Source organism: Triticum urartu, chromosome 6, assembly GCF_003073215.2.
Source record: "Triticum urartu cultivar G1812 chromosome 6, Tu2.1, whole genome shotgun sequence".
NCBI lineage: Eukaryota > Viridiplantae > Streptophyta > Magnoliopsida > Poales > Poaceae > Triticum > Triticum urartu.
This window is the reverse complement of record NC_053027.1, coordinates 492,954,038-492,980,055: the sequence shown is the minus strand read 5'-3', so window position 1 is coordinate 492,980,055 and position 26,018 is coordinate 492,954,038. Positions and strand designations below refer to the sequence as shown.

At 43.7% G+C, this 26,018-nt stretch overlaps 1 long non-coding RNA gene across 1 annotated transcript; it reads left to right on the top strand.

Annotated features, from left to right (window-relative positions):
• Positions 1 to 8,966: 8,966 nt before the first annotated feature.
• On the top strand, positions 8,967 to 9,264 carry LOC125512495. The gene is made up of 3 exons (XR_007285401.1): positions 8,967 to 9,047; positions 9,089 to 9,149; positions 9,204 to 9,264. It is a non-coding gene; the product is annotated as an uncharacterized LOC125512495 (long non-coding RNA).
• Positions 9,265 to 26,018: the final 16,754 nt, after the last annotated feature.

The following is a 26,018-nucleotide window of genomic DNA, read 5'->3' as shown; positions in this document are numbered from 1 at the left end:
AATGAGTTAGTTGCGAGATGATGTATTACGGAACGAGTAAAGAGACTTGCCGGTAACGAGATTGAACTAGGTATTGAGATACCGACGATCGAATCTCGGGCAAGTAACATACCGATGACAAAGGGAACAACGTATGTTGTTATGTGGTCTGACCGATAAAGATCTTCGTAGAATATGTAGGAGCCAATATGAGCATCCAGGTTCCGCTATTGGTTATTGACCGGAGACGGGTCTCGGTCATGTCTACATTGTTCTCGAACCCGTAGGGTCCGCACGCTTAAGGTTTCGATGACAGTTATATTATGAGTTTATGAGTTTTGATGTACCAAAGTTAGTTCGGAGTCCCGGATGTGATCACGGACATGACGAGGAGTCTCGAAATGGTCGAGACATAAAGATTGATATATTGGACGGCTATATTCGGACACCGGAAGTGTTCCGGGTGATTTCGGAGAAAACCGGAGAGCCGGAGGGTTACCGGAACCCCCCCGGGAGAAGTAATGGGCCATATGGGCCTTAGTGGAAAGAGAGAGGGGCATCCAAAGGTGGGTCGCGCGCCTCCTCCCCCCTGGTCCGAATTGGACTCTGGAGAGGGGGGGCGGCGCCCCCCTTTCCCTCTCCCTCCCCACTTCCTTCCCCCTCCTAGTAGGAGTCCTACTCCTACTAGGAGGAGGACTCCTCCTTGGTGCGCCTATAGGGCCGGCCGGCCTCCTCCCCTTGCTCCTTTATATACGGGGGAAGGGGGCACCCCTAGACACACAAGTTGATCCACGTGATCATATTCTTAGCCGTGTGCGGTCCCCCCTTCCACCATAGTCCTCGATAATATTGTAGCGGTGCTTAGGCGAAGCCCTGCGACGGTAGTACATCAAGATCGTCACCACGCCGTCGTGCTGACGGAACTCTTCCCCGACACTTTGCTGGATCGGAGTCCGGGGATCGTCATCGAGCTGAACGTGTGCTAGAACTCGGAGGTGCCATAGTTTCGGTGCTTGATCGGTCGGGCCGTGGAGACGTACGACTACATCAACCAAGTTAACGCTTCTGTTGTCGATCTACAAGGGTACGTAGATCACACTCTTCCCCTCTCGTTGCTATGCATCACCATGATCTTGCGTGTGCGTAGGAAAATTTTTGAAATTACTACGTTCCCCAACAGTGGCATCCGAGCCTAGGTTTTATATGTTGATGTTATATGCACGAGTAGAACACAAGTGAGTTGTGGGCGATATAAGTCATACTGCTTACCAGCATGTCATACTTTGGTTCGGCGGTATTGTTGGGCGAAGCGGCCCGGACCGACATTACGCGTACGCTTACGCGAGACCAGTTCTCCCGACGTGCTTTGCACATAGGTGGCTTGCGGGTGACAGTTTCTCCAACTTTAGTTGAACCGAGTGTGGCTACGCCCAGTCCTTGCGAAGGTTAAAACAGCACCAAGTTGACAAACTATCGTTGTGGTTTTGATGCGTAGGTAAGATTGGTTCTTGCTTAAGCCCGTAGCAGCCACATAAAACTTGCAACAACAAAGTAGAGGATGTCTAACTTGTTTTTGCAGGGCATGTTGTGATGTGATATGGTCAAGACATGATGCTAAAATTTTATTGTATGAGATGATCATGTTTTGTAACCGAGTTATCGGCAACTGGCAGGAGCCATATGGTTGTCGCTTTATTGTATGCAATGCAATCGCGCTGTAATGCTTTACTTTATCACTAAGCGGTAGCGATAGTCGTGGAAGCATAAGATTGGCGAGACGACAACGATGCTACGATGGAGATCAAGGTGTCGCGCCGATGACGATGGTGATCACGATGGTGCTTCGAAGATGGAGATCACAAGCACAAGATGATGATGGCCATATCATATCACTTATATTGATTGCATGTGATGTTTATCTTTTATGCATCTTATCTTGCTTAGATTGACGGTAGCATTATAAGATGATCTCTCACTAATTATCAAGAAGTGTTCTCCCTGAGTATGCACCGTTGCGAAAGTTCTTCGTGCTGAGACACCACGTGATGATCGGGTGTGATAGGCTCTATGTTCAAATACAATGGGTGCAAAACAGTTGCACACGCGGAATACTCAGGTTATACTTGACGAGCCAAGCATATACAGATATGGCCTCAGAACATGGAGACCGAAAGGTCGAGCGTGAATCATATAGTAGATATGATCAACATAGTGATGTTCACCAATGAATCTACTCCATCTCACGTGATGATCGGACATGGTTTAGTCGATTTGGATCACGTAATCACTTAGAGGATTAGAGGGATGTCTATCTAAGTGGGAGTTCTTAAGTAATATGATTAATTGAACTTAAATTTATCATGAACTTAGTCCTGATAGTATTTTGCAAATTATGTTGTAGATCAATAGCTCGCGTTGTTGCTTCCCTGTGTTTATTTTGATATGTTCTTAGAGAAAATTGTGTTGAAAGATGTTAGTAGCAATGATGCGGATTGGATCTGTGATCTGAGGTATATCCTCATTGCTGCACAGAAGAATTATGTCCTTGATGCACCGCTAGGTGACGGACCTATTGGAGGAGCAGATGCAGACGTTATGAACGTTTGGCTAGCTCAATATGATGACTACTTGATAGTTTAGTGCACCATGCTTAATGGCTTAGAATCGGGACTTCAAAGACGTTTTGAACGTCATGGAGCATATGAGATGTTCCAGGAGTTGAAGTTAATATTTCAAGCAAATACCCGAGTTGAGAGATATGAAGTCTCCAACAAGTTCTATAGCTAAAAGATGGAGGAGAATCGCTCAACTAGTGAGCATGTGCCCAGATTGTCTGAGTACTACAATCGCTTGAATCAAGTGGGAGTTAATCTTCCAGATAAGATAGTGATTGACAGAATTCGAGCTCGGTACCCGGGGATCCTCTAGAGTCGACCTTCGTGATAAACTATGATATGCAAGGGATAACGGAAACGATTCCCAAGCTCTTCGTAATGCGGAAGTTGACGAAGGTAGAAATCGAGAAAAACATCAAGTGTTGATGGTAGACAAGACCACTAGTTTCAAGAAAAGGGCAGAGGGAAGAAGCGGAACTTCAAGAAGAACAGCAAGCAAGTTGCTGCTCAAGTGAAGAAGCCCAAGTCTGGTCCTAAGCCTGAGACTAAGTGTTTCTACTGCAAAGGGACTGATCACTAGAAGCGGAACTACCCTTAGTGATTGGCAGATAAGAAGGATGGCAAAGTGAACATAAGTATATTTGATATACATGTTATTGATGTGTACTTTACTAGTGTTTATAGCAACCCCTCAATATTTGATACTAGTTCAGTTGCTAAGATTAGTAACTCGAAACGGGAGTTGCAGAATAAACAGAGACTAGTTAAGGGTGAAGTGACGATGTGTGTTGGAAGTGGTTCCAAGATTGATATGATCATCATCGCACACTCCCTATACTTTCGAGATTAGTGTTGAACCTGAATAAGTGTTATTTGGTGTTTGCGTTAAGCATGAATATGATTTGATCATGTTTATTGTAATACGGTTATTCATTTAAGTAAGAGAATAAATTGTTGTTCTGTTTACATGAATAAAACCTTATATGGTTACACACCCAATGAAAATAGTTCGTTGGATCTCGATCGTAGTGATACACATAATCATAATATTGAAACCAAAAAGATGCAAAGTTAATAATGATAGTGCAACTTATTTGTAGCACTGCCGTTTAGGTCATATTGGTGTAAAGCGCATGAAGAAACTCCATGCTGATGGGATTTTGGAATCACTTGATTATGAATCACTTGATGCTTGCGAACCATGCCTCATGGGCAAGATGACTAAGACTCCGTTCTCCGGAGCGAGCAACTGACTTATTGGAAATAATACATACTGATGTATGCGGTCCGATGAGTGTTAAGGCTCACGGCGAGTATTGTTATTTTCTGAACTTCACAGATGATTTGAGCAGATATGGGTATATCTACTTGATGAAACATAAGTCTGAAACATTTGAAAAGTTCAAAGAATTTCAGAGTGAAGTGGAAAATCATCGTGACAAGAAAATAAAGTTTCTACGATCTGATCGCGGAGACAAATATTTGAGTTACGAGTTTGGTCTTCAATTAAAACAATGTGGAATAGTTTCACAAACTCATGCCACATGGAACACCACAGCATAATGGTGTGTCCGAACGTCATAACCATACTTTATTGGATATAGTGCAATCTATGATGTCTCTTACCGATCTACCAATATCGTTTTGGGGTTATGCATTAGAGACAGCTGCATTCACGTTAAAAGGGCACCATCTAAATCTGTTGAGACGACACCGTATGAACTGTGGTTTGGCAAGAAACCAAAGTTGTTGTTTCTTAAAGTTTGGGGTTGCAATGCTTATGTGAAAAAGTTTCATCCTGATAAGCTCAAACCCAAATCGGAAAAGTGTGTCTTCATAGGATACCCAAAAAGTTACTGTTGGGTACACCTTCTATCACAGATCCAAAGGCAAGACATTCGTTGCTAAGAATGGATCCTTTCTAGAGAAGGAGGTTCTCTCGAAAGAAGTGAGTGGGAGGAAAGTAGAAATTGATAAGGTAATTGTACCTTCTCCCTTATTGGAAAGTAGTTCATCACAGAAATCTGTTCCTGTGACTACTACACCAATTAGTGAGGAAGCTAATGATGATGATCATGTAACTTCAGATCAAGTTACTACCGAATCTCGTAGGTAAACCAGAGTGAGATCCGCACCAGAGTGGTACGGTAATCCTGTTCTGAAGGTCATGCTACTTGACCATGACGAACCTACAAACTATGAAGAAGCGATGGTGAGCCCAGATTCCGCAAAATGGCTTGAGGCCATGAAATCTGAGATGGGATCCATGTATGAGAATAAAGTATGGACTTTGGTTGACTTGCCCGATGATCGGCAAGCAATTGAGAATAAATGGATCTTCAAGAGGAAGACGGACGCTGATAGTAGTGTTACTATCTACAAAGCTAGAATTGTCGCAAAAGGTTTTCGACAAGTTCAAGGTGTTGACTACGATGAGAGTTTCTCACTCGTATCTATGCTTAAGTCTGTCCGAATCATGTTAGCAATTGCCGCATTTTATGAAATCTGGCAAATGGATAAACAAAACTACATTCCTTAATAGATTTATTAAAGAAGAGTTGTATATGATACAACCAGAAGGTTTTGTCAATCCTAAAGATGCTAACAAAATATGCAAGCTCCAGCGATCCATCTATGGACTGGTGCAAGCATCTCGGAGTTGGAATATACGCTTTGATAAGTTGATCAAAGCATATAGTTTTATACAGACTTGCGATGAAGCCTGTATTTACAAGAAAGTGAGTGGGAGCACTACAACATTTCTGATAAGTATATGTGAATGACATATTGTCGATCGGAAATAATGTAGAATTATTCTTCAAAGCATAAAGGAGTGTTTGAAAGGAATTTTCCAAAGAAAGACCTCGGTGAAGCTGCTGACATATTGAACATCAATATCTATAGAGATAGATCAAGACGCTTGATAAGTTTATTTCAATGAGTACATACCTTGACAAGATTTTGAAGTAGTTCAAAATAGAACAGTCAAAGAAAGAGTTCTTGTCTGTGTTACAAAGTGTGAAATTGAGTAAGACTCAAAACCCGACCACGACAGAAGATAGAAAGAGAATGAAAGTCATTCCCCATGCCTCAACCATAGGTTCTATAAAGTATGCCATGCTATGTACCAGATCTATTGTATACCCTACACTGATTTTGGCAAGGTAGTACAATAGTGATCTAGGAGTAGATCACTGGACAGCGGTCAAAATTATCCTTAGTGGAATAAGGATATATTTCTCGATTATGGAGGTGACAAAAAGGTTCGTCGTAATGGGTTACGTCGATGCAAGTTTTGACACTAATCCAGATGACTCTAAGTCTCAATCTGGATACATATTGAAAGTGGGAGCAATTAGCTAGAGTAGCTCTGTGCAGAGCATTGTTGACATAGAAATTTGCAAAATACATACGGATCTGAATGTGGCAGACTCATTGACTAAACTTCTCTCACAAGCAAAACATGATCACACCTTAGTACTCTTTGGGTGTTAATCGCATAGCGATCTTAACTAGATTACTGAATCTAGTAAACCCTTTGGGTGTTGGTCACATGAAGATGTGAACTAATCACATAAAGATGTGAACTATTAGTGTTAAATCACATGGTGATGTGAACTAGATTATTGACTCTAGTGCAAGTGGGAGACTGAAGGAAATATGCCCTAGAGGCAATAATAAAGTTATTATTTATTTCCTTATATCATGATAAATGTTTATTATTCATGCTAGAACTGTATTAACCGGAAACATAATACATGTGTGAATACATAGACAAACAGAGTGTCACTAGTATGCCTCTACTTGACTAGCTCGTTAATCAAAGATGGTTATGTTTCCTAACCATGAACAAAGAGTTGTTATTTGATTAACGGGATCACATCATTAGGTGAATGATCTGATTCACATGACCCATTCCATTAGCTTAGCACCCGATCGTTTAGTATGTTGCTATTGCTTTCTTCATGACTTATACATGTTCCTATGACTATGAGATTATGCAACTCCCGTTTGCCGAAGGAACACTTTCTGTGCTACCAAACGTCACAACATAAATGGGTGATTATAAAGGTGCTCTACAGGTGTCTCCAAAGGTACATGTTGGGTTGGCGTATTTCGAGATTAGGATTTGTCACTCAGATTGTCGGAGAGGTATCTCTGGGCCCTCTCGGTAATGCACATCACATAAGCCTTGCAAGCATTGCAACTAATTTGTTAATTGCAAGATGATGTATTACGGAACGAGTAAAGAGACTTGCCGGTAACGAGATTGAACTAGGTATTGAGATACCAACGATCAAATCTCGGGCAAGTAACATACCGATGACAAAGGGAACAACGTATGTTGTTATGCGGTCTGACCGATAAAGATCTTCGTAGAATATGTAGGAGCCAATATGAGCATCGAGGTTCCGCTATTGGTTATTGACCGGAGACGTGTCTCGATCATGTCTACATTATTCTCGAACCCGTAGGGTCCGCACGCTTAAGGTTTTGATGACAGTTATATTATGAGTTTTGATGTACCGAAGTTAGTTTGGAGTCCCGGATGTGATCACGGACATGACGAGGAGTCTCGAAATGGCCGAGACATAAAGATTGATATATTGGACGGCTATATTCGAACACCGGAAGTGTTCCGGGTGATTTCGGAGAAAACCGGAGAGCCGGAGGGTTACCGGAACCCCCCCGGGAGAAGTAATGGGCCATATGGGCCTTAGTGCAAAGAGAGAGGGGCAGCAAAGGTGGGCCGCGCGCCTCCTCCCCCTGGTCCGAATTGGACTAGGAGAGGGGGGGCGGCGCCCCCCTTTCCCTCTCCCTCCCCACTTCCTTCCCCCTCCTAGTAGGAGTCCTACTCCTACTAGGAGGAGGACTCCTCCTTGGCGCGCCTATAGGGCCGGCTTGCCTCCTCCCCTTGCTCCTTTATATACGGGGGTAGGGGGCACCCCTAGACACACAAGTTGATCCACGTGATCATATTCTTAGCCGTGTGCGGTGCCCCCTTCCACCATAGTCCTCGATAATATTGTAGCGGTGCTTAGGCGAAGCCCTACGACGGTAGTACATCAAGATCGTCACCACGCCGTCGTGCTGACGGAACTCTTCCCCGACACTTTGCTAGATCGAAGTCCGGGGATCGTCATCGAGCTGAACGTGTGCTAGAACTCGAAGGTGTCGTAGTTTCGGTGCTTGATCGGTCGGGCTGTGGAGACGTACGACTACATCAACCAAGTTAACGCTTCCGTTGTCGATCTACAAGGGTACGTAGATCACACTCTTCCCCTCTCGTTGCTATGCATCACCATGATCTTGCGTGTGCGTAGGAAATTTTTTGAAATTACTACGTTCCCCAATAGAATCCAGGGTGGAAGGAGGTTTTCATGATGGCTAATTTGATTTGTTATGGTTCTGATGGTGTGCTTCTTGTGTTTGAACTGAAGCCGTGGATCACTCATCAACCTGGTCTGTGTTTGTATGGTAATCCTTCTCGAATTTAACTCCTTCCAATTTTGCACACAATATTTATCTTACGTCTGGTAATGCCTTATGAATGTTTTAGCTAGTAATATAGTAATGCCATACTTCTATGGACGTTGTTATGTATATGCAAGTGTGGTGAGCTCACATATTGTGTCAGTATCTACCTACGCAGCTGAATTATTTCCGGATAGGACAGAGGTGCAATGTTTACGAAGGTTCTTTAACACTGAACTCATCAAAGGTCCTTGGACTCAAGAGGTTTGTCATTGCACTCTTGACTTTGCTCGAGAAAAAAAAAGATTTTGCACATTTTATAGTTATATTTATGATATTTTTCTACAGGAAGTTGACAAAATTATTGACCTTGTAAACGAGTACGGACTAACAAAATGGTCGCATTGCAAGGTATTTCTTTTGATTGTTTTATTTTTATATGGTTTGCTGAAATGCATTTCCCCCCTATGTGCAAGGTAAACACACTGGTAACAATTCTCTGTTGATGCATTGTAGGTCAGCTACCAGAACTTCCTGCCGCTGATTCTGGGATGTTTCCGAACATGCTCCCGAACATGTTCAATTTATCCGCCCTAGGACAGGTGACTACTGTGCTCCTTCTATGATTCTGTGTAGCTAGTACTCAAATCATGGATAGTCCATTCTGTCATCATAACGTGACCAGATTCACTCTGATTTGCAGTTTATTTGGTGATGGCAGAATGAACCCACCTGTGATCTATTACGCTTCTTTATTATTCAATGTTTTGTTATTACTTTCTAATTCTTTCTTTCCTTTGCATCGATCCACTTGCTATGCAGCCACTGCCATGACACAACAGGTATGCTCGATTTTTTGTTTTGTGCTTGAGATTTTTCTTGTTCTGTGATGCGTATGTCTGACCACTCTTTTCTTAGGTTACTCGGCATGCTCGGCGTGTTTACTTCGGTGGACTTCCTCCGATCACTAATGAACAGGTAATTGCCTTGAGTAACTTGTTATTTTGTTCTTTCTTCAGATGGTTGCTCTATTCTTCAATCAAGTTATGGCTGCTATCGGGGGAAACACATTTGGTCTAGGTGATGCAGTTGTTAATATGAAGCTGATTTTTGAATTCATTCAAAACATCTTAGGTGGCATAATCATCTGAATCCAAACATATGGAACGATGCTTGGACTACTGAGGAAGAACATTGAAAGAACATGCGGTGCCCCCATGTTTGGTTTTGGTAATTGATGACAATCTCTATGGACTAACGGTTGCCTTGAGTTATATTTGAAGCATTTGTCCATAGGATTTTCTTGAAGTCCATGTGTTGGTTTCAAGGAGTTTATGAGATGGCCAAAGTGCTTTTCAAGGAATTATCCAAAGATTGGTCATGTGTGAGTTGAGATGGCCAAAGTGCCTTTCAAGGAATTATCCAAAGATTGGTCATGTGTGAGTTGAGATGGCCAAAGTGCTTTTCAAGGAATTATCCAAAGATTGGTCATGTGTGAGTTGAGCTTATTGCAAGCATGTCTTGAAGAAGAAGATTGTGTGATCATTCATGTTTACCTTCAAGACATCATCCAAATGAAGAGAGTTGGAAAGATTCAATGTTGATCAAGACTAAGTCAAGAGTGAATCAAGTTGATCAACTCACAAAGCATAGAAGAAGTACCGAGAGGGATCAAGTGATCCCATGGTATGGTAAGCATTGTCCATTAGGCTTTGTGTACTAACCCATGGTCTTCGTGAGAGTTCTTTGTGGGGTTAGGTTGCGGTGTGCAAGTTCAAGTGGAGCATCATGAAGAGATCAAATGCTTGAAGCTTGCCGTCCTTTGTGGTGATAATGGACTTGTGAAGATGTGCGGAAGAGTGGCTCACCCATAGTGGAGTGTGGGGGAGCAATCAACTAGTCTTCATCGAGTCAACACAATCAAGAAAGATGGTCCAACTTGAGGGAGTTAAGATTGTCATCATCTAGCTCAAGTGGACCATGTGCAAGGCAAAGGTTTGCCCTTGATAGGTTTTCTATTTTACCGGTCTCATGATGGTAGTTGGGAGACCGGGTTATAGGATCGATTGCCGTACTATCAAGGGGGGCTCTCGATGAGTAGCTTGCTCGTATTGTTCGTAGAGAGCTCAAACCATTGCATCCTTGCATCATGTTTCTTGGTTCTTGTTTGGTTCTCTTTGTGAGTCTTAGAGCTTATGGTCATCTTGATGACAAGCTTGAGTTCATCAAAAACGGAGTTCGCATGCATCTTCTATGATGTTTTCGATGTTGGAGGTTTTGCGGATTCTTCTCGGTTGGAGGTTTCACTCCTGTTTTGATGCTACTCGTCGTCTTGTTTCCAACAAGCTTGAGTTTGCTCAATTCGGAGCTCATATGCAGAAGTTATGGCAGTTCTTGTTTTCTTGGAAGTGGTTTTTGTCTGGTCCCAGCGGTAGTACCACGAGCCCCAGCGGTAGTACCGCTTGGAGCTCTCAGCCATTGTACCGCTGCTTCCGGGCGGTGGTACCGCCATCTTGCTCAGCAAAGACTTGGGCGGTTGTTCCGGCCAGGCACCGCCCAAGTACCGGTCAGGCCTCTGTTTTGATGCGGTACTCGGGCGGTGGTGGCCCGGTTGGTCCGGTCATACCGGTACCACCAGTGTCCGGAGCGGTTCTACCACTCAGGACTTAGCCGCCCGAGCGCTCAAGGCCATGCGGTTGCACCGGCCCGGTACCGCTCGACTACCGCACTCAGGGGTGACTCCCTTATGTTCCTATGCGGTGGTTGAGCGGTGGCTGGGCGGTTGCTCCGGTTGTTCTTCTCAACCGGTGCTACCGCCTGGTCGCCCGGTTGTACCGCCTGGTAGGGTTCTGCACGTATACTGTGAGTCCCGGTTGTACCGGGACCAGGAGCGGTAGTACCGCTCGTGTGCGGGCTGAGCACATAACGGTTGGATTTCCCCCTCCTATAAAAGGGGGTCTTCTTCCCCAATGAACCCTATCTCTTGAGCTCGTTTTTGCCCCCATTGTTGACCTTCTTTGAGCTTGCTAACTCTCAATCCCTCCATGGATTCTTGCTAGTTTTTTGAGGGAAAAGAGAGAGGAGATCTAGATCTACATTTCCACCAATCACTTTCTCCTCTATGTGAGGGGAACCCCTTGGATCTAGATCTCGCAGTTCTTGGTGTTCTCCTTCTTGTTCTTCCTCTCATTTTCCTCCCTAGCATTAGTTGCTCCGGTGGGATTTGAGAGAGAAGGACTTGTGCACTCCGTGTGCCCTTGCCATTGCATTTGGTGCATCGGTTTGAGTTCTTCACGGTGATACGTGGAAGTGAAGTTTGAGAAGCTTATTACTCTTGGGTGTTTGGGCACCCTAGAGCTTGTTCCTCTTGGGTGCCTTGGCGCCCTAGATGGTTGGTGTTGTTCGGAGCTCAATCATTGTGGTGTAAAGATCCGGGCAAGCGTCGGGGTCTCCAATTAGGTTGTGGAGATCGCCCCGAGCAATTTGACGGGTACCGGTGACCGCCCCCAAGGGTTGCCAAAGTGTACGGGTTCGGTGACCGCCCCCAAGGGTTGCCATTTGTACGGGTTCGGTGACTGCCCTCAAGGGTCCCTTAGTGGAATCACGGCATCTTGCATTGTGCGAGGGCGTGAGGAGATTACGGTGGCCCTAGTGGCTTCTTGGAGAGCATTGTGCCTCCACACCGCTCCAAACGGAGATTAGCATCCACAAGGGTGTGAACTTCAGGATACATCGTCGTCTTCGCGTGCCTCGGTTATCTCTTACCCGAGCTCTTTATTTATGCACTTTACTTTGTGATAGCCATATTGTTTCTTGTCATATATCTTGCTATCACCTAGTAGTTTATCTTGCTTAGCATAAGTTGTTGGTGCACATAGGTGAGCCTAGTTGTTGTAGGTTTTGTGCTTGACAAATTAACCGCTAGGTTTATTCCGCATTTGTTCAAGCCTAAACCGTAATTATTTTAAAATTCCTATTCACACCCCCCCCCTCTAGGCGACATCCACGATCTTTCAAACATGCACTGATTAATGCCATCAGGTATATGGGAATAAATGAGCAGAAATAGCAAAAGTTATTTCTGGAAAGTACTGCCAAGCAACTTATGTCATGGGTCTTTCTTGTAGTATTTGCTTTCTGTTTGTGCCCTTTCTATCTCTCATGTGTGTGACTGACTGTGTGTGAGACTGTGACTGTATGTGTGACTGACTTTGTGTGACTGTTGTTGTGTGTGTTTGACTGACTCTGTCTGTGTGACTCTAACTGTGTGTGTGCTTGACTGTGTGTGTGTGTGTGTTTGAATATTGCATTTTCTTGATGGTGTGTCCTGTATGCTTTGCTTGGTGATGTGTCCTGTATGCTTTGCTTGATGGTGTGTCCTGAATGCTTTGCTTGAATGATTGGTGTTGTATGTTTTGTTTGTTGTGGTTTAACACTGCCTTTGCCGGTCCCAAGCCCGGATGTGAAAATGTGGAGGGAGCTGCATTGATATTGCATTTCTGTTTGTGCCCTTTCTATCTCTCGTGTGTGTGACTGACTGTGTGTGAAACTCTGACTGTATGTGTGACTGACTTTGTGTGATTGTTGCTATGTGTGTTTGACTGACTCTGTCTGTGTGACTCTGACTATGTGTGTGCCCGACTGTGTGTGTGTTTGAATATTGCATTTGCTTGATGGCGTGTCCTGTATGCTTTGCTTGGTGATGTGTCATGTATGCTTTGCTTGATGGTGTGTCCTGAATGCTTTGCTTGAATGATTGGTGTTGTATGTTTTGTTTGTTGTGGCTTAACACTGCCTTTGTCGGTCCCAAGCCCAGATGTGAAAATGTGGAGGGAGCTGCATTGATATTGCATTTGCTTGAGTGTGTGTCCTATATGCTTTGCTTGAATGATTGGTGTTGTATAATTTGTGTTTTGTATTGTTGTGGTTTAACACTGCCTTTGCCGGTCCCAAGCCCAGATGTGAAAATGTGGAGGGAGCTGCAATAGTTACCTTCTTTGTATTGTTTGCATTACACACAATTTGCACTACCTTCTTTGTGGTTACTGCCCTGATCGAAATAGTGGATCTTCACATAATGTGATAGCATATGATGAAGCTTTGAAATGCATCCTTCCTTGCTATGAAAAATCTAGGGATGCCAGGAACTTTGTGATTCCTTTCTCAAGTTGTATGAGGTCAGTGTTATTTTTGGCGAATAATATGAGGTCAGTGTTTACTTACGATAATACCAAAGGGAAGTGAATGTTCGATCTGTTCGGCTGTATACAAATTTTCTGACAATAGAATTCATCTCGTCTCCTAAATTAATCCTACTGGTTTTAAATCTTGTCATTGTGGATGTTCTTTTTTCTGCTAATATATATTGTCAAGTAAAAATGTCAGTTGTTTGTCCCAAGCAACTGCACGCTGCTAGCTAGGCAGGTCGAGTGAGTAATGTCCTGAACACTATAGAACTGACGTCAGTTATATACTGATCCTGTGTGAACGCACTCTATGCCCTCGGATGCATCGCACGGATCTTGGCGCGAGGATCGCCATGTGAGGCGCAGAAATTGTTCGCGCTAACTGTCGGCTGAGCAAACGTTCCCTATATCCCCCTTCCTTGCTCCACTAACACCAGTCCCCCATCTTTTCCTACCCCGTCTCGCACTCCGCCCCGCAAATGATTCAATATGGTTACGTTGTCTCCGCTGGCGATTCGTGCGTCTTCGACCGCTCGGAGTCAAGTTCTTCATCGGCTCCAGCATTGGGCTAAGGCGTACACTGTTCCACCACCACCGTTCTGTTTTCTGTAGGGTTCATTCTGCCATGGGGTTCGATGGATGTTGAGCGGTTGACATGACGGCGATGAAAATTTTTTGTCGACACCGGAAGGTTTGTCGACACGGCGTCGCAATTGCAGTCATCGCGGTGGTGATTTGCGATGTTAGGGTAGGGCTCCCAAGATGTTGGAGTTGTCATGATGGGGAGGGACGTAGTGTTCTTGGGTTTAAGTGCGGTGAGCGTGTAGCCACGATCAAAGTAGGGTGCAGCGAGCGTCGTGGCCACGACCGCAATAGGACCATGGGCATTGGCGCGTTTGACTTCTGCGATTTTGTTGGGGTTGTGAGGAGTTTGGTTTTTACAATTTTCTTTGTTTCTTAATTCTTTTCCAGGCCGCACCCCAACCACTTATGTTTCTATTTTTTCCTGCTTCCCTTCCATTCTCATGGGCCTGTAGCCCAACCACCTAGGAGAGCGAGCGATTGTTTTCCTTCTCTTCCTCTGCCTTTGTACGCTCTCACTTACATTGCAGGGGCTATATCTCGCTTATAGTGAGCCTTCCTTCGGTCTCATCTAAAGCGCGCCTATAGTTTTGGGCCGGCCCATTCACACTAAAATAAATACACAGAAAAAGGGTCACACAGGAATCAATCCCATGATGTCCTAGCTGTAGCGTTGCACTGCTAGCCAATGGTCACGACCTTCTTTAAAGAAAAAAAGCATTGGATTTTCACTGGGGGGGTTTTCACCATTTTTCTTCGTTTATTTTCTCGATTTTACTTTTTTCTGTTTTGTTAGGTTTTCTTTGTTTCTTATTTCATTTTTCACTAGCTTCTTTTTCCTTTTTATTTTTTCTGCTTTTGTTTGTTTTTTCTCATTTTTCATTGATTTTCTTTTGTTTTATCTCAAGTTCTCATTGTTTTTCTATACATATTTTCGGTATATATCTAATAAACTTTATTCTAATATACATGTTTAATATTTTTTCAAGTACAAGATTAAGATTTATTACATGGTCAACATTTTTTCAAATATATAGTTAACAATTTTTAAATGCTTGACTATGTCAGGACCCCGATTCCAAGTCACATCGATCTAGCCGGTAACACCTCATATCACATTGCGGCCTCACGCACGGTATCCCCACGGGTGTCGCCTTACCATGGCCCGGGACCATTTGCGCCTTTTGGCTCACGTATATGATAGTGTCACTAGCATCCATATGACAGAGAACCCGGGCCGACATGGCTAGTCGTGAACCCAAAGCGGCGCAGACCTATGGAGACAGGAATACATGAATCACATCGAGCATGTGGGTCATCAGCGAGTGAATTCGGGCTATAGCACTGGGCTAACAGGACTCCGGGGAACTCAGGCTGTAGCAGGCTAGGCAGGACTCCGGATGTCACCGCGTGACATTTCCCCGAAGGGACAGACATAGGAACGAAGTGAAACACATGCCGGCCAGTCAAGTGTCTTGAGCAGTAGTGCTGGGCTAGCAGGACTCCGGTGAACCGGGCTGTAGTGGACTACTATGGCTCGAGGAACACTAGACTACATTTCCCCATAAGAAAGGCTGCCAAGGATAAACAACTCGATTGTCGGATCCCACTCATACCAATCATTTCAATCATACACACAATATGCCCGATATGAGTACATACAACAAGGCATCACAACAAAACTCTACAACTCAAGTACTTTATTTAAAGGCTCCAAAGAGCCATACATAACATGTTCATATAGGTAGGGGTCACATGACCCGACACTCAAGTCATACAAGCATACAAACACATGCGGAAGCAAATAGTCTGAGTACAGACACTAGAAAGCAAGAAGGCTTCTCGAAGCCTGTCTATCTACATAGGGCCCTCCATGGCCAGGATCACCACCTGGGTGGCTAGTCACTCGTCGACATCGAGGTCTACATAAAACCCATCGGAGGGGGCGGTGTTGTCGTCTGAAAACAGTAATTAAGCAAACATGAGTACAAAGGTACTCAGCAAGTCTTACATCAGAACCTACTATACATGCTCATTCTCAAGAAGGTGGTGGGGTTATTGCAGCAAGCCAGCTTTGACTCTTGGCTAAGCTATCCTACGGAACTCCACTAGTAAAATAGTTTTCGCACACGAGTCCACTACTCACCAACACAATACTCCACCGGGGATCCTCCCTCGTCATCCTACAAGAGGGCCATCCTCGGTACTCACACTTATCTCGAGTCTTTTAGTAGTATCCATTAGCTTGTCTATGAACTGTATAGGAAACCAAGTAGTCCTTTACCGCAGACGTGGCTATTCGAATAGTTTTATACCCTGCAGGGGTGTACTTCTTCATACACGCTTTCACCACTTATCGACGTTTACACGACATGTACTCGGCAACCTTCAACCGGAAGCCCAACAAGGGTGTCGGCCATGGCCTACCTAAACACTCAAGCCTCTAGTCCAGGTTTATCGCCTATCCAGGTTCCATCCGCAGGGAGTCCGGCCGAGGTTTCCACATATGGCCCCGAACGATGTGAATAGGGTTCCCGAGACACCAAACGGGTGAATCGGTACACCGTGCCACGGTGTATCTACCGCAACATAGCCCACCCCTAGGATCAGCGCTACGCACGGCCGCCAACACATAACCTACAAACACCAGAAACTAATTGCAACTCCTGGACAGAGTACTAGGGTGATTAAGAAGCCGAGAGGGTCAATTAAGGATCCCAATGCATGGTAGTAGCTGATTCTTAAAATCACACATACAGATCTCAGTTCTTAGGGACGGCCTCAATGTAACAACCCACCATGTACTCCTACATGGCCTCTCATCGATACCTTTACCAAAACATGTTCAACACATCCCTCACATTACCGACATAATCATTTCACTCTAGCCCATCACCCAGATGAACCAGACCTGACACAACTCTAAGCATAGCAGGCATAGCAAGGTAGGAAACACATACATGGCTCAACCAACTCCTACACATGCTAGTGGGTTTCATCTAGTTATTGTGGCAATGACAGGTCATGCAGAGGATAAGGGTTCAACTACCGTAGCACACAGCAGTTTGAATCGCGTTGTCTTAATGCAGTAAACAAGAGCAGAAGTGAGAACATGGGTTTGTATCGGAATGATCAATGGGTTACTTGCCTGATGTAGTGGTAGTAGGGTACTGCCCTTCAGACGGATACTCGGGGTTATCCTCGGAGGCAGAACCTACCACGAAAGTTACACCGAACATAATCAACACATGACAATACGCAACAATATGATGCATGCTATGACATGGCAAAATGAATGTGTCTTGGCCTAATGAAAGCTAAAACAGAAGGGAATGAACTCATTTGAATCAAAGATTCAAATGTTAGTTCATTTAACATAGCCTTATTAGTGCATTATCTTATTTGCTTAAACAGCAAGGTTAACTTGTTTTGTCATGCATGAAACCATTACAGATGGATAGATTGAATTTTTCTGATCATTTTTCAGATATAATTTGTTTGATTTGGAGCTATGGTTTATTTTCTATGATTTTTAGAAGTTTTGGCTACTTTCTGGAATTTCCTATTAAAGAATAAATCCAGAAAAGGATTTACTACGTCAGCCTGACGTCAGTGTGACGTCAGCGGTCAACTGAGACGGTCCAGGTCAACCCTGACCTGTGGGTCTCATCTGTCAGTGTCAACTAACTAACTAAATTTAGTTAGTGTTAAACTAATACTAATCTAGTTTAATTAGTGGCCTCGGGCCCACACGTCAGTGAGTCAGGGAAATTCAAACTGGGGTCAACCCGGGTCAAACTCGCCGGAGTTGACCCGGGGCTCGTCGCCGGCAAGGCCAGGGACGGCGGAGGGGTGCGGGTTTCTTCCTTCGGCGACCAAATGGCCGGCTGAGGGCATCTAAGTGACGCGGGCACTCGTCCGCGTCGAGTGGTATGGGTGGTTGGGCCTAGGGTGGCCGGAGTCGTCGCCGGCGTCGACCTTGGCGGCGGCCGGAGCTTGGGTGAGCTCGGAACCGAGGCTGCGAGGCACGGCGAGGCGCGTGGTAAGGTGCGTTAGAATCCTGGAAACGTGGTGAGGTTAGTGGACTAAGTGGCATGGCCGGAGCCTCGTCGACGACGAGCTCCGCGGAGGCGCGTTCGGGCGAACTCGAGGCGGCGCGTATGGTGCACGAGAGCTAGCACGGAGAGGGGGAGAAGGTCAGTAGCTCACTGCGGTTGCAGGGGAGCGAACGGTGAGCTCGGGGAAGAGCTGGAGCGAGCAGGGCGGCGAGGGGGATCTCCGGCGACCGAGGTTGAAGACGAGCTCGGTGTAGCATCTCCGGGGCGAGCGAGCGCTCGGGGATGGGTCGAGGCGAAGCAGTGGACGACGACGGAGCTTCTTGGCACGGCGAGGCAACGAGTGGACGGCGGTGGCTGTGGTGGAGCTTGTCGGCGGTGACGGCTGTGCTCGGCAAGGAATGGGGAGAGAGCCAGAGAGGGGGACAGGGCCACGGGGAGAGTGGGGAGAATGAGAGGGGGACGTGGGGGAGTGCGTGGCACACGTAGGTGTGTCCGGGGCGTCGGCGGAAGCAGGAGGTGGCCGGCGTGTGGCCGCGGGCGCCGGCCACGCGCCTCTCGTCCTCCTGGCGAGAGGAGGAGGAGGACTGGCAGCAGCCAGTGGACTGGGCCGAGCTGGTGGGCTAGGTGGGCTACGCCAGGTAAGTCTCTGTTCTCTCTCTCCTTTTCTGTTTTTTATTTATTCTATTATTTCTGTAACTTCAGGGATTTATTAAAAATGCCAGGGCATTTCCATAAATCATAAAATTAATCATGGCTACTGCTTAGAATATATCCAACAGCAAACATTTTAGTTTATGATTATTTGAGCATTTAAAATATTTTATAGCATTTAAATGCCCAAATGCAAATACTATAAGAATTAATCCAATGACCTGAAGATGTCCTAGAAAAATGTGCACCATTTTTGTCAAAGGTTTTAACCCAAAACAAAAAGGGTGGGCTTTTTAGAAGGGCATTTCAGGTTCATTGAAAAAGTTTTTAGTAAACCCTAGTTGTTCCAGGGGGGTGCTGGGGGTTCTGTCATCCCCATTTCAAATTTAAGAGAAATTTAAACGTGATGCACACTCTAATGCTTGAACTAGCTAGGGTGTGACAGACTAACATTTTATAAATACCCATAACATTTTTTAATAGGTCAAACTTTTATGTACACATTTTACACTTTCTTTTTTCAAATCCTTGATTAAATTTTTTGAAATATAAGTTTATCATTTTTCAATACATGGTCAACACTTTAACTACATACATTTAACATTTGTTCAAATGCTTGATTAATATTTTTTGAATATGTGGTCAATATTTTTTCTATACACATTTGACATTTTTCATATGCTTGATAAAAAATTTGCAAAGACAAGTTTAAAACTTTTTAAATACATGGTCAAAATTTTTGTATACACATTTAACAATTTCTAAATGCTTGTCTAACATTTTTTAAATAATTGGTTTTCAAAACAATTCAAATGCTTGGATTAATATTTTTTTGAATACATGATCGATTTTTTTACACATGTTATATTACTTTTGTATATATTAGAAACTTTTTCTCTATGTACATTAACATTTTTCAAATGCTTGCTTAGCATTTTTTAATGATTTATGTAAAATATTTTGTAATATATTTATTTAAAATATACATAAGTACATACATTCTCATTTTTCATTGATTTTCTTCTGTTTTATCTCAGGTTAGCATTGTTTTTCTATACACATTTTTGGTATATATCTAATAAACTTTATTCTAATATACATGGTCAACATTTGTTTCAAATATACAGTTAACATTTTTTAAATGCTTGATTAACATTTTATAAATAGCCCATACCATTTTTTAATAATCAACGTTTTTATGTACACATTTTACACTTTCTTTTGTCAAATCCTTGATTAAATATTTTGAAATACAAGTTTAAGATTTTTTTCAATACATGGTCAACACTTTAACTACATACATTTAACATTTGTTCAAATGCTTGAATAATATTTTTTGAATATATGGTTAGTATTTTTTTCTGTAGACATTTAACATTTTTCATATGCTTGATTAAAATTTTGCAAAGACAAGTTTAAAAGTTTTTTAATACATGGTCAACATTTTTGTATACACATTTAATAATTTCTAAATGCTTGTCTAACATTTTTTAAATACTTGTTTTTCAAAAAATTCAAATGCTTGGATGAATATTTTTTAAATACATGATCAATTTTTTACACATGTTATATTTTTTGTATACATTTTTAGTATCCATTAGAAACTTTTTCTCTATGTACATTTAACATTTTTCAAATGCTTGCTTAGCATTATTTTAATGTTTTATATAAAATATTTTGTAATATATTTATTTAGAATATTCATAACTATAAACGAAAGTAAAAAATGAAAAAAATTGAAAAACATGAAAAAAGAGGCAGTGGCCTCTCGCGAAGTGGGCCGGCCCATATGCTCGGGTCAGAAGGTTACCTCGCTATAAGTGAGTTATAGCCATGCCCTACTTAGATAAGGGAAACATACATCCATATGATGGAAACCCCTCCTTACTTAGACAAGGGAAACATACATCCATATGATGGAACACTAGTAGAAAACATGGCTTTGGTTGGAGCCCACCAAGCCCATTAGTCCCGGTTCAGTTAAGAACTGGGACCCATGAGCCTCTTGTTCTTATCTTCTTTCTGAAAGAAAAACAGTTCTTACTTTAGATAGATACTTGTCTAATTTTCTTATTTTTGACACACACAATTATATATAATGGACGCTGATGAACCGGCAACGGATGTACGGTGACAGACACACCTCCGAGTACATTAAGGACCTGCATAATTTTCTCGAAGTGGCTGAGGCAAACAAGCAGAATGGTTTTATCTGTTGTCCATGCCCTATATGTGGGAATACGAAGTCTTACTCTGACCGGAAAATCCTTCACACCCACCTGCTTTATAAGGGTTTCATGCCACACTAATGTTTGGACGAAGCACGGAGAAATAGGCGTTATGATGGAAGACAACAAAGAAGAAGAGGACGATGACAACTATGTGCCCCTTGAATACCGTGATGCTGCAACGGGGGAAGCTGCTGAAGATCAAGAGGAACCAGACGATGTGCCCTATGATGATGATATCCGCCGGGTCATTGTCGATGCAAGGATACGATGCGAAAGTCAAAAGGAGAAGCTGAAGTTCGATCGCATGTTAGAGGATCGTAAAAAGGGTTGTACCCCAATTGCGAAGATGGCAACACAAAGCTCGGCACCGTACTGAAATTGTTGTAGTGGAAGGCAGGGAATGCTGTGCCTGACAAAGGATTTGAGAAGCTACTAAAAATATTGAAGAAGAAGCTTCCAAAGTATAACGAATTGCCCGACAATACGTACGTAGCAAAGAAGGTCGTATGCCCTCTAGGATTGGAGGTGCAGAAGATACATGCATGCCCTAATGACTGCATCCTCTACCGCGGTGCGTACGAGGATTTGAACGCATGCCCGGTATGCGGTGCATTGTGGTATAAGATCAGACGAGATGACCCTGGTGATGTTGACGACGAGCTCCCCAGGAAGAGGGTTCCTGCGAAGGTTAGAAATAATCATAAAGAGATGAGAAAGAAAGAAAGAGAAAGAAAAGAGAGCATCAGAAAGCAGCTCACCTTGGAGGGTCTTCTCTCATCCAGTCAGAAGTGGGACTAAAGATTAGGATCGCGGGAAATAAACAGAAAGGCGAGAGTGGAGGTTGGCGGGTCTAAGATCTAGTGGGAACATTAGAGGCATCTTCATCATGAAATATGATTGAGATCACACGTAGTACTGACCGCAAGAAGCAGATCACTCTAATGTTCCCACTAGATCTGTTCCTATAATACCATGCTTGAAACATATGTTCAGAAACGAAGAGCATGCCAAGTTGATGCGATGGCACAGAGAGGTCCATAAGAAATACGAGAAGTTGAGAGCACCCGATGACGGGTCGCAGTGGAGAAAAATCGAGAGAAAGTACTGGGCTGAGTTTGCAGGTGACCCAAGGAACGTATGGTTTGGTTTAAGTGCGGATGGCATTAATCCTTTCAGGGAGCAGAGCAGCAATCACAGCACTTGGCCCGTGACTCTATGTATGTATAACCTTCCTCCTTGTATGTGCATGAACAAGGTGGGGTATAGGTAGACCACAGTACGAAATGACAACAGTGGATCTGAATAATCTTGGGTACACTGACGGACCGTTCGTCTTAGCCAATGATGTGGCACAGGTTATCTATGTGAAGGACATGTCTACCAAACCAAGAAAAAGAAAAGATAAGGAAGCGAATACATCATACGATGAGCCAAAGCGCCACATAGTTCTTTCAGGAAAAAGTGACATCGTGGGAGTGGAGGGAAAGACAGACATGTCTGAAGATTATGAAAAGTTCCATGAAATTCCTCCCTTCAAAGTCAAGGCTAACCCAAGCATCCTGATAAAAGATGAAGATTATCCATGGTTACGACGCAATAAGCAAAGGACACAACCGAAGAAAAAGTGAAGACTTTCTCTCCACAATTATTATGACGATACCATGCCAACTTGTTGGGGAACGTAGTAATTTCAAAAAAATTCCTACGCACACGCAAGATCATGGTGATGCATAGAAACGAGAGGGGATAGTGTTATCCACATACCCTCGTAGACCGAAAGCGGAAGCGTTAGCACAACGCGGTTGATGTAGTCGTACATCTTCATGATCTGACCGATCCAAGTACCGAACGCACGACACCTCCGAGTTCAGCACACGTTCAGCTCGATGACGTCCCGTGAACTCCGATCCAGGAGAGCTTCACGGGAGAGTTCCGTCAGCACGACGGCGTGGTGACGGTGATGATGTTGCTACCGACGCAGGGCTTCGCCTAAGCACCGCTACGATATGACCGAGGTGGAATATGGCAGAGGGGGGCACCGCACACGGCTGGGAGAGATCAACTTATCAACTTGTGTGTCTAGAGGTCCCCTACTGCCCCTGTGTATAAAGGAGCAAGGGGGGAGGCCGGCCGGCCCTCTATGGGCACGCCAGGAGGAGGAGTCCTCCTCCTAGTAGGAGTAGGACTCCCCTTTCCTACTCCTACTAGGAGGAGGAAAGGAAGGAGGAGAAGGAGAAGGAAGGAGAAGGAGGAAAAGGAGGAAAGGGGGGCCGGCCCCCTAGTCCAATTCGGTTTGGGCTAGGGGGGCACGCGCCCTGCCTCCTATCTTCCACCACTTGGCCCATGAGGCCCATTACTTCTTCCTTGTATTCCCGTAACTCCCCGGTACCCCCGAAAATACCCGAATCACTCAGAACATTTCCGATGTCCGAATATAGTCGTCCAATATATTGATCTTTACGTCTCAACCATTTCGAGACTCCTCGTCATGTCCCCGATCTCATCCGGGACTCCGAACTACCTTCGGTACATCAAATCATATAAACTCATAATACAATCGTCACCGTAACTTTAAGCGTGCGGACCCTACAGGTTCGACAACTATGTAGACATCACCGAGACATGTCTCCGATCAATAACCAATAGCGGAACCTGGATGCTCATATTGGCTCCCACATATTCTACGAAGATCTTTATCGGTCAGACCGCATAACAACATACGTTGTTCCCTTTGTCATCGGTATGTTACTTGCCCGAGATTCGATCGTCGGTATCTCAATACCTAGTTCAATCTCGTTACCGGCAAGTCTCTTTACTCGTTCCGTAATACATCATCCCGCAACTAACTTATTAGTTGCAATGCTTGCAAGGCTTAAGTGATGTGCATTACCGAGAGGGCCCAGAGATACCTCTCCGACAATCGGAGTGACAAATCCTAATCTCGAAATACGCCAACCCAACAAGTACCTTCGGAGACACCTGTAGAGCACCTTTACAATCACCCAGTTATGTTGTGATGTTTGGTAGCACACAAAGTGTTCCTCCGGTAAACGGGAGTTGCATAATCTCATAGTCATAGGAACATGTATAAGTTATGAAGAAAGCAATAGCAACAAACTAAACGATCAAGTGCTAAGCTAATGGAATAGTTCAAGTCAATCACATCATTCTCCTAATGATGTGATCTCATTAATCAAATGACAACTCATGTCTATGGTTAGGAAACATAACCATCATCAACGAGCTAGTCAAGTAGAGGCATACTAGTGACACTCTGTTTGTCTATGTATTCACACATGTATTATGTTTCCGGTTAATACAATTCTAGCATGAATAATAAACATTTATCATGATATAAGGAAATAAATAATAACTTTATTATTGCCTCTAGGGCATATTTCCTTCAGTCTCCCACTTGCAATAGAGTCAATAATCTAGATTACATAGTAATGATTCTAACACCCATGGATCCTTGGTGCTGATCATGTTTTGCTCGTGGAAGAGGCTTAGTCAGCGGGTCTGCAACATTCAGATCCATATGTATCTTGCAAATTTCTATGTCTCCCACTTGGACTAAATCCCGAATGGAATTGAAGTGTCTCTTGATGTGCTTGGTTATCTTGTGAAATCTGGATTCCTTCGCCAAGGCAATTGTACCAGTATTGTCACAAAAGATTTTCATTGGACCCGATGCACTAGGTATGACACCTAGATCGGATATGAACTCCTTCATCCAGACTCCTTCATTTGCTGCATCCGAAGCAGCTATGTACTCCGCTTCACATGTAGATCCCGCCACGACACTTTGTTTAGAACTGCACCAACTGACAGCTCCACCGTTCAATATAAACACGTATCCGGTTTGCGATTTAGAATCGTCCGGATCAGTGTCAAAGCTTGTATCAACGTAACCATTTACGATGAGCTCTTTGTCACCTCCATATATGAGAAACATATCCTTGGTCCTTTTCAGGTACTTCAGGATGTTCTTGACCGCTGTCCAGTGATCCACTCCAGGATTACTTTGGTACCTCCCTGTTAGACTTATAGCAAGGCACACATCAGGTCTGGTACACAACATTGCATACATGATAGAGCCTATGGCTGAAGCATAGGGAACATCTTTCATTTTCTCTCTATCTTCTGTGGTGGTCGGACATTGAGTCTTACTCAACTTCACACCTTGTAACACTAGCAAGAACCCTTTCTTTGCCTGATCCATTTTGAACTTCTTCAAAACTTTGTCAAGGTATGTGCTTTGTGAAAGTACAATTAAGCGTCTTGATCTATCTCTATAGATCTTAATGCCCAATATGTAAGCAGCTTCACCGAGGTCTTTCATTGAAAAACTCTTATTCAAATATCCCTTTATGCTATCCAGAAATTCTATATCATTTCCAATTAATAATATGTCATCCACATATAATATCAGAAATTCTATAGAGCTCCCACTCACTTTCTTGTAAATACAGGCTTCTCCAAAAGTCTCTACAAAACCAAATGCTTTGATCACACTATCAAAGCGTTTATTCCAACTCCGAGAGGCTTGCACCAGTCCATAAATGGATCGCTGGAGCTTGCACACTTTGTTAGCTCCCTTTGGATCGACAAAACCTTCTGGCTGCATCATATACAACTCTTCTTCTAGAAATCCATTCAGGAATGCAGTTTTAACATCCATTTGCCAAATTTCATAATCATAAAATGCGGCAATTGCTAACATGATTCAGACAGACTTAAGCATCGCTACGGGTGAGAAGGTCTCATCGTAGTGAATCCCTTGAACTTGTCGAAAACCTTTTGCAACAAGTCGAGCTTTGTAGACAGTAACATTACTGTCAGCGTCAGTCTTCTTCTTGAAGATCCATTTATTCTCAATTGCTTGCCGATCAATGGGCAAGTCAACCAAAGTCCACACTTTGTTCTCATACATGGATCCCATCTCAGATTTCATGGCTTCTAGCCATTTTGCGGAATCTGGGCTCACCATCGCTTCTTCATAGTTCGTAGGTTCATCATGATCTAGTAGCACGACTTCCAGAATAGGATTACCGTACCACTCTGGTGCGAATCTTATTCTGGTTGATCTACGAGGTTCGGTAGTAACTTGATCTGCAGTTTCATGATCATTATCATTAGCTTCCTCACTAATTGGTGTAGGTGTCATAGAAACCGGTTTCTGTGATGTACTACTTTCCAATAAGGGAGTAGGTACAGTTACCTCATCAAGTTCTACTTTCA